Here is a 10,455-nt window from a genome sequence, read left to right on the forward strand (position 1 = left end):
ACCCTCTGGTCCTAGACACTCCCAGAAATGTCCTCTCAAACTCCACTCAGACTGAGCCTTTCAATAACCAGCAGGTTTCAATGAGATCCCCTTTCGTTCATCTGCACTCCATCGAGTGCAGGCCCGATCCTTCAAACGCGCCTCATACATTAACCCTTTCATTCCCAGAATCCCACTCCATTAACTTGATATAAATGTGCAAAGAAATAACTGGAGTAAACAGAATAGTTCGATTTAGGGTGACTTCAAAATATTTAATAATCCATCTCCAAAATAAAATCTATATTTCAACCATTTGTATTATTAGAAATAAACAATAAATAGCAATAAATAAGTAATGAATGATAATGACTAGAAGTGCTATGTTCTGGAGCAATAAACAATCTGCTGGAAGAACTCAGTTCATCAAGAAAAAGCTGTGGAGGTTCGATGGAAATTTTGTCATCTCTTGGTAAAACCAGCATTAGGACCTCAGTGTGCTGACACTGTTGTGTGCCGAATTTTTTGTGGAAGGTTTGAGATGGTTGCAGATTCTCGGGTCTGCTGAAAGTAGCTTTGCCTTGATACGGTTTTTGAAGTGTATTTCAAGCTGGAGATAATAATTCAAAGTACAGTTATTATGAAAGAATGTATAAATTATACAACCTTGAGAATAGTTTGCTTACAGTAGCCACAAAGCAAGTAACCTGAAAGACCCCAATTAAAGAAAAAAATAAAAATAAAAGACCAACACCCAATGCGCAAGAGAAAGGAAAAATAAATCACAACCCATGCAAATACCATTCCAAACCAAATTGAGCCTTCAGATCCAAACCCTGGAGCAGCCCAGAGTAGGCCAAAGCCATGTCTATCAGTTCATCATATTAGTGGGCACAGAGCACAGCAGCTGGGGCAGTTTTCTTAGCCTCAGCACCTGTAGAGAGAAGTGAACAATGCAGAGAGCAAGGATTTTTAGAAGCATTAGACAATAAAAGGGTTTAATGACCCTAAGCCTTTCAAAAGAATAGTTGGTCCATGAAGTTTATTGCTTTTAAGTTTTTGGGTAGCTTCTGATAATCCTTCATTATTGCAAAAACATAGAGGACGAATTTTGGAACCTCAATGTATTCTTAGGGACAATGTAGATACTGGGTTGTTTATGATATTATAGTATTGCTCCTGATGGATATCTAAAAGACTTTAAGGCATAGGAGCAGAGTTAGTCAATTTGCTCCATCGAGTCTGTTCCACAGTTCAACCATGGCTGATTTATTTTTCCTCTCCATCCATTCTCCTGAACTCACCCCCTAAACCTTTGATGTTCTCACTAATCAAGACCTATCAACCACTGTTTTAAATGCATCCGATGAATTGGCCTCCACAGAATTTCACCCATTTAAATCCGCAGATTCACAAGCCTCTGGCAAAAGAAATTCTTCCTCATCTTTGTTCCAAAGGAATATCCTTGTATTCTGAGGCTGTGCCCTTTGTTCCTGGGCCCCCACCCCCCGTCGTGTGTTTAATATTTCAGTAATATTTGAGTGATATTGTGAACATATTGTTTGATTAAGCATTATTTCTTTGTGTAAACATTATGGGTTATATCCAAGAAGTACAACATGTCTTTATGCCTCCATGTCATATGTGAGCACCTCAGGTAAAAACAAGGGGAGGAAAAAGACTAATTAGATCAGTGTCTGTGGTGAACTATGTGCCTGTCGGGACACGCCCCCTGCTGACTGCTCCTGTGGCTCCTCCCACAGGCCCCTGTATAAAGGAGATCTGAGGCCTGACGCTCGGCCTCAGTCTCCAGGACATTGTATGATAGACACTCACTCCTGGTTCCTTCTTCCAGTCAATAAAAGCCGATATCTCGCCTTACGTCTCAGTGTGAGTTATTGATGGTGCATCAGTGTCCCATCTCCTATGCTTTTCTTTCAATTAGTTTCTGGAGTTATAAAACATAGCAGTGGTGACAAGAATTTCTAAAACAAACCTGAGGTGACAAGTGCAGCAAATTTGAGTTAAAAAGAAGTAACACAGATGAAACAAACAGGCAACGAGAACAGCCACAGGATCATAAGCGGTGAGTACCATTAAATAAATTACAATGAATTAAATTGGAAAAAAAAAGCAGCATTGACTGGCTACATCAGAAAGTTAGACAGATTTGGTGGCACAACAAATAACTGGATGATGTATACTGAATGAATTGAACAATATGAAATAGCCAATGACAAACAAGTGGCAGTGTTGTTGAGTGCAGTGGGTGGAGAAGCATGCAGTTTGCTTAGAAGTTTAACTGCTCCAACCAAACCAGCCAAAGTGAGCTTTGTTGATATTCCGAACATAATACAGGAGTATTTAGAACTGAAACCATTGTTAATTGCAGATTGCTTTAGGTTTCATAAGTGAAATTGGAAGGAAGGAACATCCATCCTGCTTTATGTGGTTAAAATGAAGAAGTTATCTAAGCATTATCAGTTCAGTGATGGCTTAATGATGCACTGAGAGATCAGTTAGTTAGTGGCATCTTACAAGAAAGTGTACAACAACAGCTCCTAACTTGAAGCACAACTCACATTTAAAAGAACAGTTGTAATCACTGTATCAATGGAAACAGCAGACCAACGCAATTGAGTTGCAGTCAGGAATGAAAATGAGACTGAACAAAATTGCTTGGCTGAAAAAATTGTGTAGCCATTGTGGCAGCAGCTCATATCCACCAGACCAATGCAGGTTTAGGGATAAAATTTGCAGAATATGCAACAGACTACGACACAAACAAAGAGCTTGTCAGGCAGGCAAAAATTAAATGGACTGCACAGACTGAAAAGAAAAAGATAAAAAGACAGACAAGTTGCAGTTTCGAAAAGAGCACTAATCTGCACACTATTGATGAAAAATCTGATAATAATGAGAGAGATACAGGACCTGGTAACTTTGAGATTTACAACATGAAAACTAACAATAGACAACCAATATGGCTTAAGCCAGAAGTGAACAGCAAATTAATTAAAATGGAATTGAACACTGGCTTGGCTTTTCCAGTCCTTCCCCAAAATAAGTTTGAACAGCATTTAAAAGATGCGGAGCTGAAGATATCCAACTAACAACTTATAATGGAGAAAAATTAACTCCTGTGGGAATGACATTCATAACAGTGAAATACAACAATCAACAAGTCATGTTAGGCCTGCATGTGGTAAAAACAGGAGGCCCAGAATTGTGGGGCCATGATTGGCTGAGATAACTATAACTTGATTGGAGATCCATCATTCTTTGCATGCCACATCCGCTGCAATGGAGGCAACTGAAAGCAAATGAAAAAAGATACTTGATGATGACACAGCAGTATTCAAGACTGGCGTTGGACAACTCAAACATATTAAGGGTATAATAGTGTTAATTGAAAATGCCACAAACAAGTGTCATGGTTCCAGTTGGCTATTCCCTTTTAATGCTCCTTTCTCCCTGATTATGCTCTAATTTCAGTCATTAGATCTCCAATTGCTGCTAGTTTACTCAATTACAGTACACCTGGTTTTCATCAGAGTCTGTGAAATAAGTACGGTGGCATCACTATCACAGGTTGTCAGTTTGTTGGTCTATTCCCATGTGATAACTTTGTTTCTCGACTTCTTAGAACTGTTTGTTCTCAGTTCAGCTCTAGTTTCAAGATATTCCATGAAAACCCCATCTCTGTGTCAAGATTCCTCCTGTTCGCTGTTCAACGTTCACGTCTACGCCAGCGTCACCAACTCAGTCTCCGTGCCTGTGTCCTGCACTTGGGTTCTGCTCAGTCGCTCCGTGCAACACCAAGTTTTTCAAGGTGATCAAATGTTTGTACTTGGAAAAATTAAGAACAGAACTGGCTAACTCTCCTACACAGTGGAGATTTTGTCTGATGTTATCTGGAGATGACACAGTTAAGGAGAGCAGGCATTTGTTCGAGAAGAAAGGTGTGCAGAATGGTCAGAGTCACTTCCTTCTGTCACAGAGTCAACTCCTACAACCAACCAGAACCTGAGATTGCTCCAGCAGAGTGACCCATAGCTTTCCTACCCCCTTGTCAGGAAAGACGATATCCTACAAGAGTAAGAAATCTTCCACGGCAGTTAAGTCTTTAGGCCTGAATTGGACAATTTAAAATTTAGTAAGCTGTAGCTGCTTATATAGTAGTTGTAATCTTTAGTATACTGTGTGTGTGAAAGAATACTGATTAGAGAGCAAAACTTTACATATTTGAGTTGTGACGCATCCTGTATTGAATTGGAGTTTAGAACTAAGCAGGGTGGGTTATAGTGTATTTAATATATTAGTAATATTTGAGTAATATTGTAAATAGTTTTTTGTTCACATTATCAATTAGGGGTTATATGTAAGATGTATGCTAATAGCATATATCATTATGCTGCCACTTCATAAGTGAGTGCCTCACAAAAGAAAAAAGAAAACCAATATCCCAACTCCTGAATTTTTCTTTCTATTAATTTCTGAAGTTGCAAACATAATATCCCCCTGTGGGAAAAAAACCAGAGGACATGGGTTAAGGATGAAGGGGGAAAAGTTTAAAGGGAACATTGCAGGGGGGGCTTCTTCACACAGAGAGTGGTGGGAGTGTGGAATGAGCTGCCAGACAAAGTGGTGAATGCCGGCTCACTTTTAACATTTAAGAAAAACTTGGACAGGTACATGGATGAGAGGTGTATGGAAGGATATGGTCCAGATGCAAGTCAGTGGGACTAGGCAGAAAAATGGTTCGGTACAGCCAAGAAGGGCCAAAAGGCCTGTTTCTGTGCTGTGATGTTCTATGGTTCTATAAACCTCTGCCTTCCATCCTTGCTTTTTTCTTCTTGTCTTCTCAAGGTGAATGCTTGAGAAGACGAGCATTTGTCTTCCTTACTTCTGACTGCACTAGGACTCCCAAGTCCCTTTGCAGTTCTGATGTCTGAATTTGCTCCCCATTTAGAAAATCATCTATGCTTTTATTCCTTCTACACCTAAGTGTATGACCATGTGTTTTCTTACATAGTATTCCATCTGCCACTTCTTTGCCCATTCTTCAAATCTATCCATCCTTTTGCAGACTTCCTGCTTCCTCAATAATACTTGCCCTCCACCTATCTTGGTGTCATCCACACAAGCTATCAGTTCCGTCACATGACGTGAAATAAAGAAGTCCCCCTGTGGGACTCACTCGTCACCGGTAGCCAACCAGAAAATGTCTCCTTCATTTCTACTCTTTGTCTCCTTCCTGCCAGTGAATCCCCTGACCTTTATTACAGAAAATACCATCGGCTCTAATCTTGTTCAGCAGCCTCATATGCCCCTGGGGCACCTTTACAGCTCAGGGTGTCCGAGTTTGGTGTTCGGTTCCAATGTAATCTGTAAGGGGTTTGTATGTCCTTGTGGGATGCATCGGCTTTCTCTGGGTGCTTCGATTTATTCCCACAGTCCAAAGACTAGTAGGCTGATTGGTCACTGCAAATTCTCCTGTGATTAGGCAAGGGTTACATTGGGGATTACTGGGTGCTTGGAGAACCAGAAAGGCATACTCTGCACTGTATCTCAATAAATAAATAAACTTTCAGTATCTTGTCAAATGCCTTCTGAAAATCCGAGTAAATGTCATCCAGTGACTCCGTCTATCCTGTCCATTTCATTCTCAAAGATTTCCATCAGATCTGTCAGGCAAGATTTCCCTTTTCAGAAACAACGCTGACCTCGTCCTATTTCTTCGTTTGCATGCCTCCAAGATCCCTGAAACCTCAGCCATAACAATAAACTCTAACATCTTGTCAACCATTGAAGTCAGACTAACCGGCCTATATTTTCCTGTCCTTTGCCTCCCTCCCATCCTACAGATTGGAGTGACATTTGGAATGTTCCAGTCCTCTGGATCCATTCTAGAATCTAGTGATTCTTGAAAGGTCATTACTAATGCCTCCATAACCTCTTCAGCCCCCCCCTTCAAGACCCAGAGGTGTAGTCCTTACAGTTTTCCAAGTACCTTTCCCCTTAGTAACAACAACTACACTCACTTTTGCCCCCTGATACTCTGGCACACTTTTGGCGTCTTCCACAGTGAAGACCGATGCAATATACTGTGGTGAACTATGTGCCTGTCGGGACATGCCCCTGCTGACTGCTCCTGTGGCTCCTCCCACAGGCCCCTGTATAAAGGAGACCTGCGGCCTGACGCTCGGCCTCAGTCTCCAAGACCTTGTATGATAGACACTCACTCCTGGTTCCTTCTTCCAGTCAATAAAAGCCGATATCTCGCCTACGTCTCAGTGTGAGTTATTGATGGTGCATCATATACTTATTGAGTTTGTCCACCATTCCTTTGTTTCACATTTCTACCTCTCTGGTGTTATTTTAGAGCAGTCCATTATCCACTCTCACCTCTGTTTTAACTTTTTAACCTCTGAAAACATTTTGGTAACCTCTTTTACATTATCGGCTTGCCTACCTTCATATTTTATCTTATCTCTCATCACTTTTTTTTAGTTTTTTAGTTGGTTATTAAAAGCATCCCAATCCCTCAGCTTCCTCTATTTTTTGCTATGTTGTATGTCCCTTCTTAAGCTTTTATGCTGTCTTTAACTTTCCTTGTCAGCCACATTTGTATCATCCTCCCTTTAGAATATTTCTTCATATTTGGGGTGTATCTATTCTGTGTCTTCCAAATTGTTCCCAGGCGTGTCGGCCATTGCTGCTTTGCCATCATCCCCAGCTCCTCTTCCAATCGGTTTGGCCATTTCCTTTCTCAAGTCTCTGTAGTTCCCATTGCTCCACTGCAAAGCTAACACATCCGACTTCTGCTTCCCCCTGTCTGTGGGGTGAATTCTCTCATATTATGACAAAATCTGTGAGTAAGCAATATCACACTTATATTGATGATACCTTGTTTGACATCAACACTCAAACTTTGGAGGCTCATGCACTAGTTAATGTTTCCTGTCTGGACCACTATTTATTCACCCTCAATTAGCATTATGTAAACAGTGATTTATATCTCAATTCATGTAGAAGATGGATTGGTACAATCTAATTTATTTCTGTGGCCACTTATGTGAAACACATTGTTTTGGCCATACTTGAACGGATCAATGAAGGCATGAAGTTTAATAACAGCCTTGTTTATCCACAACTTGCTACCCAACAATAGGCCAATAATAGTCGTATTTAAAATTTAGTGAAATATGTCTTTAGTGAAGTATGTTCAACAGTAAATTTGGCTTGAAATAAGTTTTAACATCTCTCTGGTCCTGTAGACTTCTGAATCCAATCTGCATCTTATTAAAACATTTAAAATATTTATTGTTTTATAAATTAAGCACTCATTTAATACGTATTATTTTTCGGTGTTTATTTCTGTTTTTAAAGTGTCTCTTGATTTTGTCTCCATGCCTTACTTGTAAATTGTGATTAATCACTTGTATCTAAGTTCATTTCTTCATATATAATCAGTCTACACTTCTAATAATACATGCTAAAGTGGTTGTGAGCAATTTTTAGCTTTAAGGCTGCCACTCCCTTTAAGGATCTTGTCATGTGACTGCAGCAATGTATGTAAGTGATTTTCAGAGGTCATCCATATATAATAGCAGATGTCTTTAGGGAGTGATATTATCACTCACTGCCTCCAGGACAGATGTTTGTTTTAGAATGACGCTCATCACCTGCTACCACCAGAATTAAATTCTCTTTTTAGAGGCACAAGGTAGTTTTTGGATAATATTCTCAAGCTATGGAGAAAGACAGCACTGATTTGGACAGATCCATGGACAGGAAAGGTTGAGAGGGATGTAGGCCAAACGCAGGTTGATGGGACTAGCTCAAAAATGTATCTTGGTTGGCATGGATGAGTTGGGCTGAAGGGTCCATTTCTGTGTTATATAACTTGACTATGATTAGCACTGGATTTGTAGAACAACTGTGTAATTTACAGGTAAGCCAGTTTCTTTAAGGCCTCATTAGGCGCATACTTTCTTCAGTGCCAACCTTCAGCCAGCATATTGTTCCGGGAAAGTAACATGATGAGCAATGCTTCTGTGTAAGGGAATTAAAAATGACGTGAGGAAGTCTTGTACAGAAAGTTGGGAAACGATTGCTGGACTGAAGGAAATGACGGAGGAAAGGGCATGAATCTCACTTCCGTTTCTGATTTCTGAACTTTGAATTGGAAAACAAGATAGGTTATGGATCAGGTATTGGAGCCACAGTGGGTATCTTGGGTGCCTCATTGCTAGACTGAGTACAGCGACTGGCTCAGAACTTCCTCCACCCGAGTTCAGTCCTGACCCCCAGTGGCGTCCCTGTGCGGTTTGCACACTCTTCCTGTGACCACAGGGGTTTGCTCCAGGTCCTCTGGTTCCCCAAAAGTATGTGGATTGGTATGTTTCAATTGACCACAGTAAATTGCTCTGGTGCATGGGTGAATGTTAGAATGTGGGAGGAAATTGATGGGATTGTGGGAAGAATAAATCGTGATTAGTGGGGGATAAATAGACATAGGGTTGGCACAGTGAGCCATAGGTCCTATTTCTAGGTTGTGTGACGCTACGAGACTCTATTATGCACTCACTGGCCACTTTATTAGGTATACCTGTTCACCTCGTCAGAATAAATCTAATCTAAATCTAAATCTAATTAGCCAATCATCTGGCAGCATCTTAATGCCTAAAAGCAGGTTCAGTTGTCATTCCGACCAAATATCAGAGAATACTTGAGAAGAAATGTGCTCTAAACGAGTTTGACTGTGGAATGATTGTTCGTACTGAATGGGTTGATTTGAGTATCTCAGAAACTGTTGATCTCCTTGGATTTTCACGCAGTACATTCTCTAGTGTTTACAGAGAAAGGTGCAAAAAAACAAACAAAAGAAAATCCAGTGAGCAGCAGTTCTGTGGGCAAAAATGCCTTGTTAGTGAGAGATGTCAGAGGAAAATGGCCAGACTGGTTCAAATTGAAATAACCACATGTTACATTGGGTAGAACAGCATCTTTCAATACACAACATGTCAAACTTGAAGTGGATGGGCTACAACAACAGAAGATCATGAATATACATTCAGTGGTCACTTTATTAGGTATGGGAGGTACTGAATGATGTGACCAATATACATATAATCACAAGAAAATTTGCTGGAGGAATTTTATAAAGGGAAATTAAATAAAATGTGGAAGAATGGTTGAAAATAGTGTTATCATGGCTCAAAGATGAGGCAGAATGAATAAAAACACAAAATGCTGGCAGAACTCAGCAGGCCAGGCAGCATCTATGGGAGGAGGTAGTGACGATGTTTCGGGTCGAAACATGTGCTCCTGATGAAGGGTTTTGGCCTGAAACATCGTCACTACCCCTTTTCATAGATGCTGTCTGGCCTGCTGAGTCCTGCCAGCATTTTGTGTTTTTATTTATTTCCAGCATCTGCAGATTCACTCGTGAGGCAGAATGAATAGTTGGTAAGCAACAATACAACAAAGAAGCCACCGCTTCATCGAGCACCTACGCTCCATCCGTCAGAACAGACAGGACCTCTCGGTTGCCACCCACTTCAACTCTGCCTCTCATTCCCATCTAGATATGTCCATACATGGCCTCCTCTACTGCCATGATGAGGCAAAACTCAGGTTGGAGGAGCAACACCTCATCTACCGTCTGGGTAGCCTCCAGCCTTGTGGTATGAACATTGAATTCTCCAATTTCCAGTAATTCCCCCCCCTCCCCCTTCCCCTATCCCAGGTCCCTCTCTGCCTCTCTCCCCTTTCAACTTTCTGCTTCTTTATCTCTACAGTTCTTTCATGCTTATCCCCTCCCCCTCCCCCCTTTATCTTTCCTCTGATTGGTTTTCCACCCGGCACCTCTAGGCCCTACCCCCCTCCCCTATCTCTATTACTGGGCTTCGGTCCTCTCTTCCCCCCTCATTCCTGATGAAGGGTCTCGGCCTGAAACTTTGGCTACTCTTTTCTCATGAATGCTGCATGACCTGCTGAGTTCTTCCAGCGTTGTGTACGTATTCTTTGATCCACAGCATCTGCAGTTGTATTTTTGTGTATCAGGCATTTCAAAAAGGAAGGTGATGCCTGACCAAACTGACAGAATTTATTGAAGGGAAGTTTGGGTTGTGTCATATTAGATTCAGTAAAATATTGGATGAATGACATTTGGATCCTTCCGATCTTGTAGTATGTGGGTTCTGTATGTCCGTTAGTGAATAGTAAATTTTCATGAGTAAACACTGAATGTCTATAGAATGTTTGTTGATAGTAGCTGTATTCTTTCCTAGTCTCAGGCACTATTAAAATGCAAATGTCTGTGAAGTGGTTTGATAGCTTGATGGAATCTTTTTGGATTCAGGCTTATCCACTTGTATGTAAACATTCATGCACTGTTGTCAGTCCAAGGGAATGTTGTGCATCTGGATAGGAGTGACTGAGGAAATGTCTGATTGATTTATGAGAGCT

Source organism: Hypanus sabinus, chromosome 30 (genome assembly GCF_030144855.1).
Source record: "Hypanus sabinus isolate sHypSab1 chromosome 30, sHypSab1.hap1, whole genome shotgun sequence".
NCBI lineage: Eukaryota > Metazoa > Chordata > Chondrichthyes > Myliobatiformes > Dasyatidae > Hypanus > Hypanus sabinus.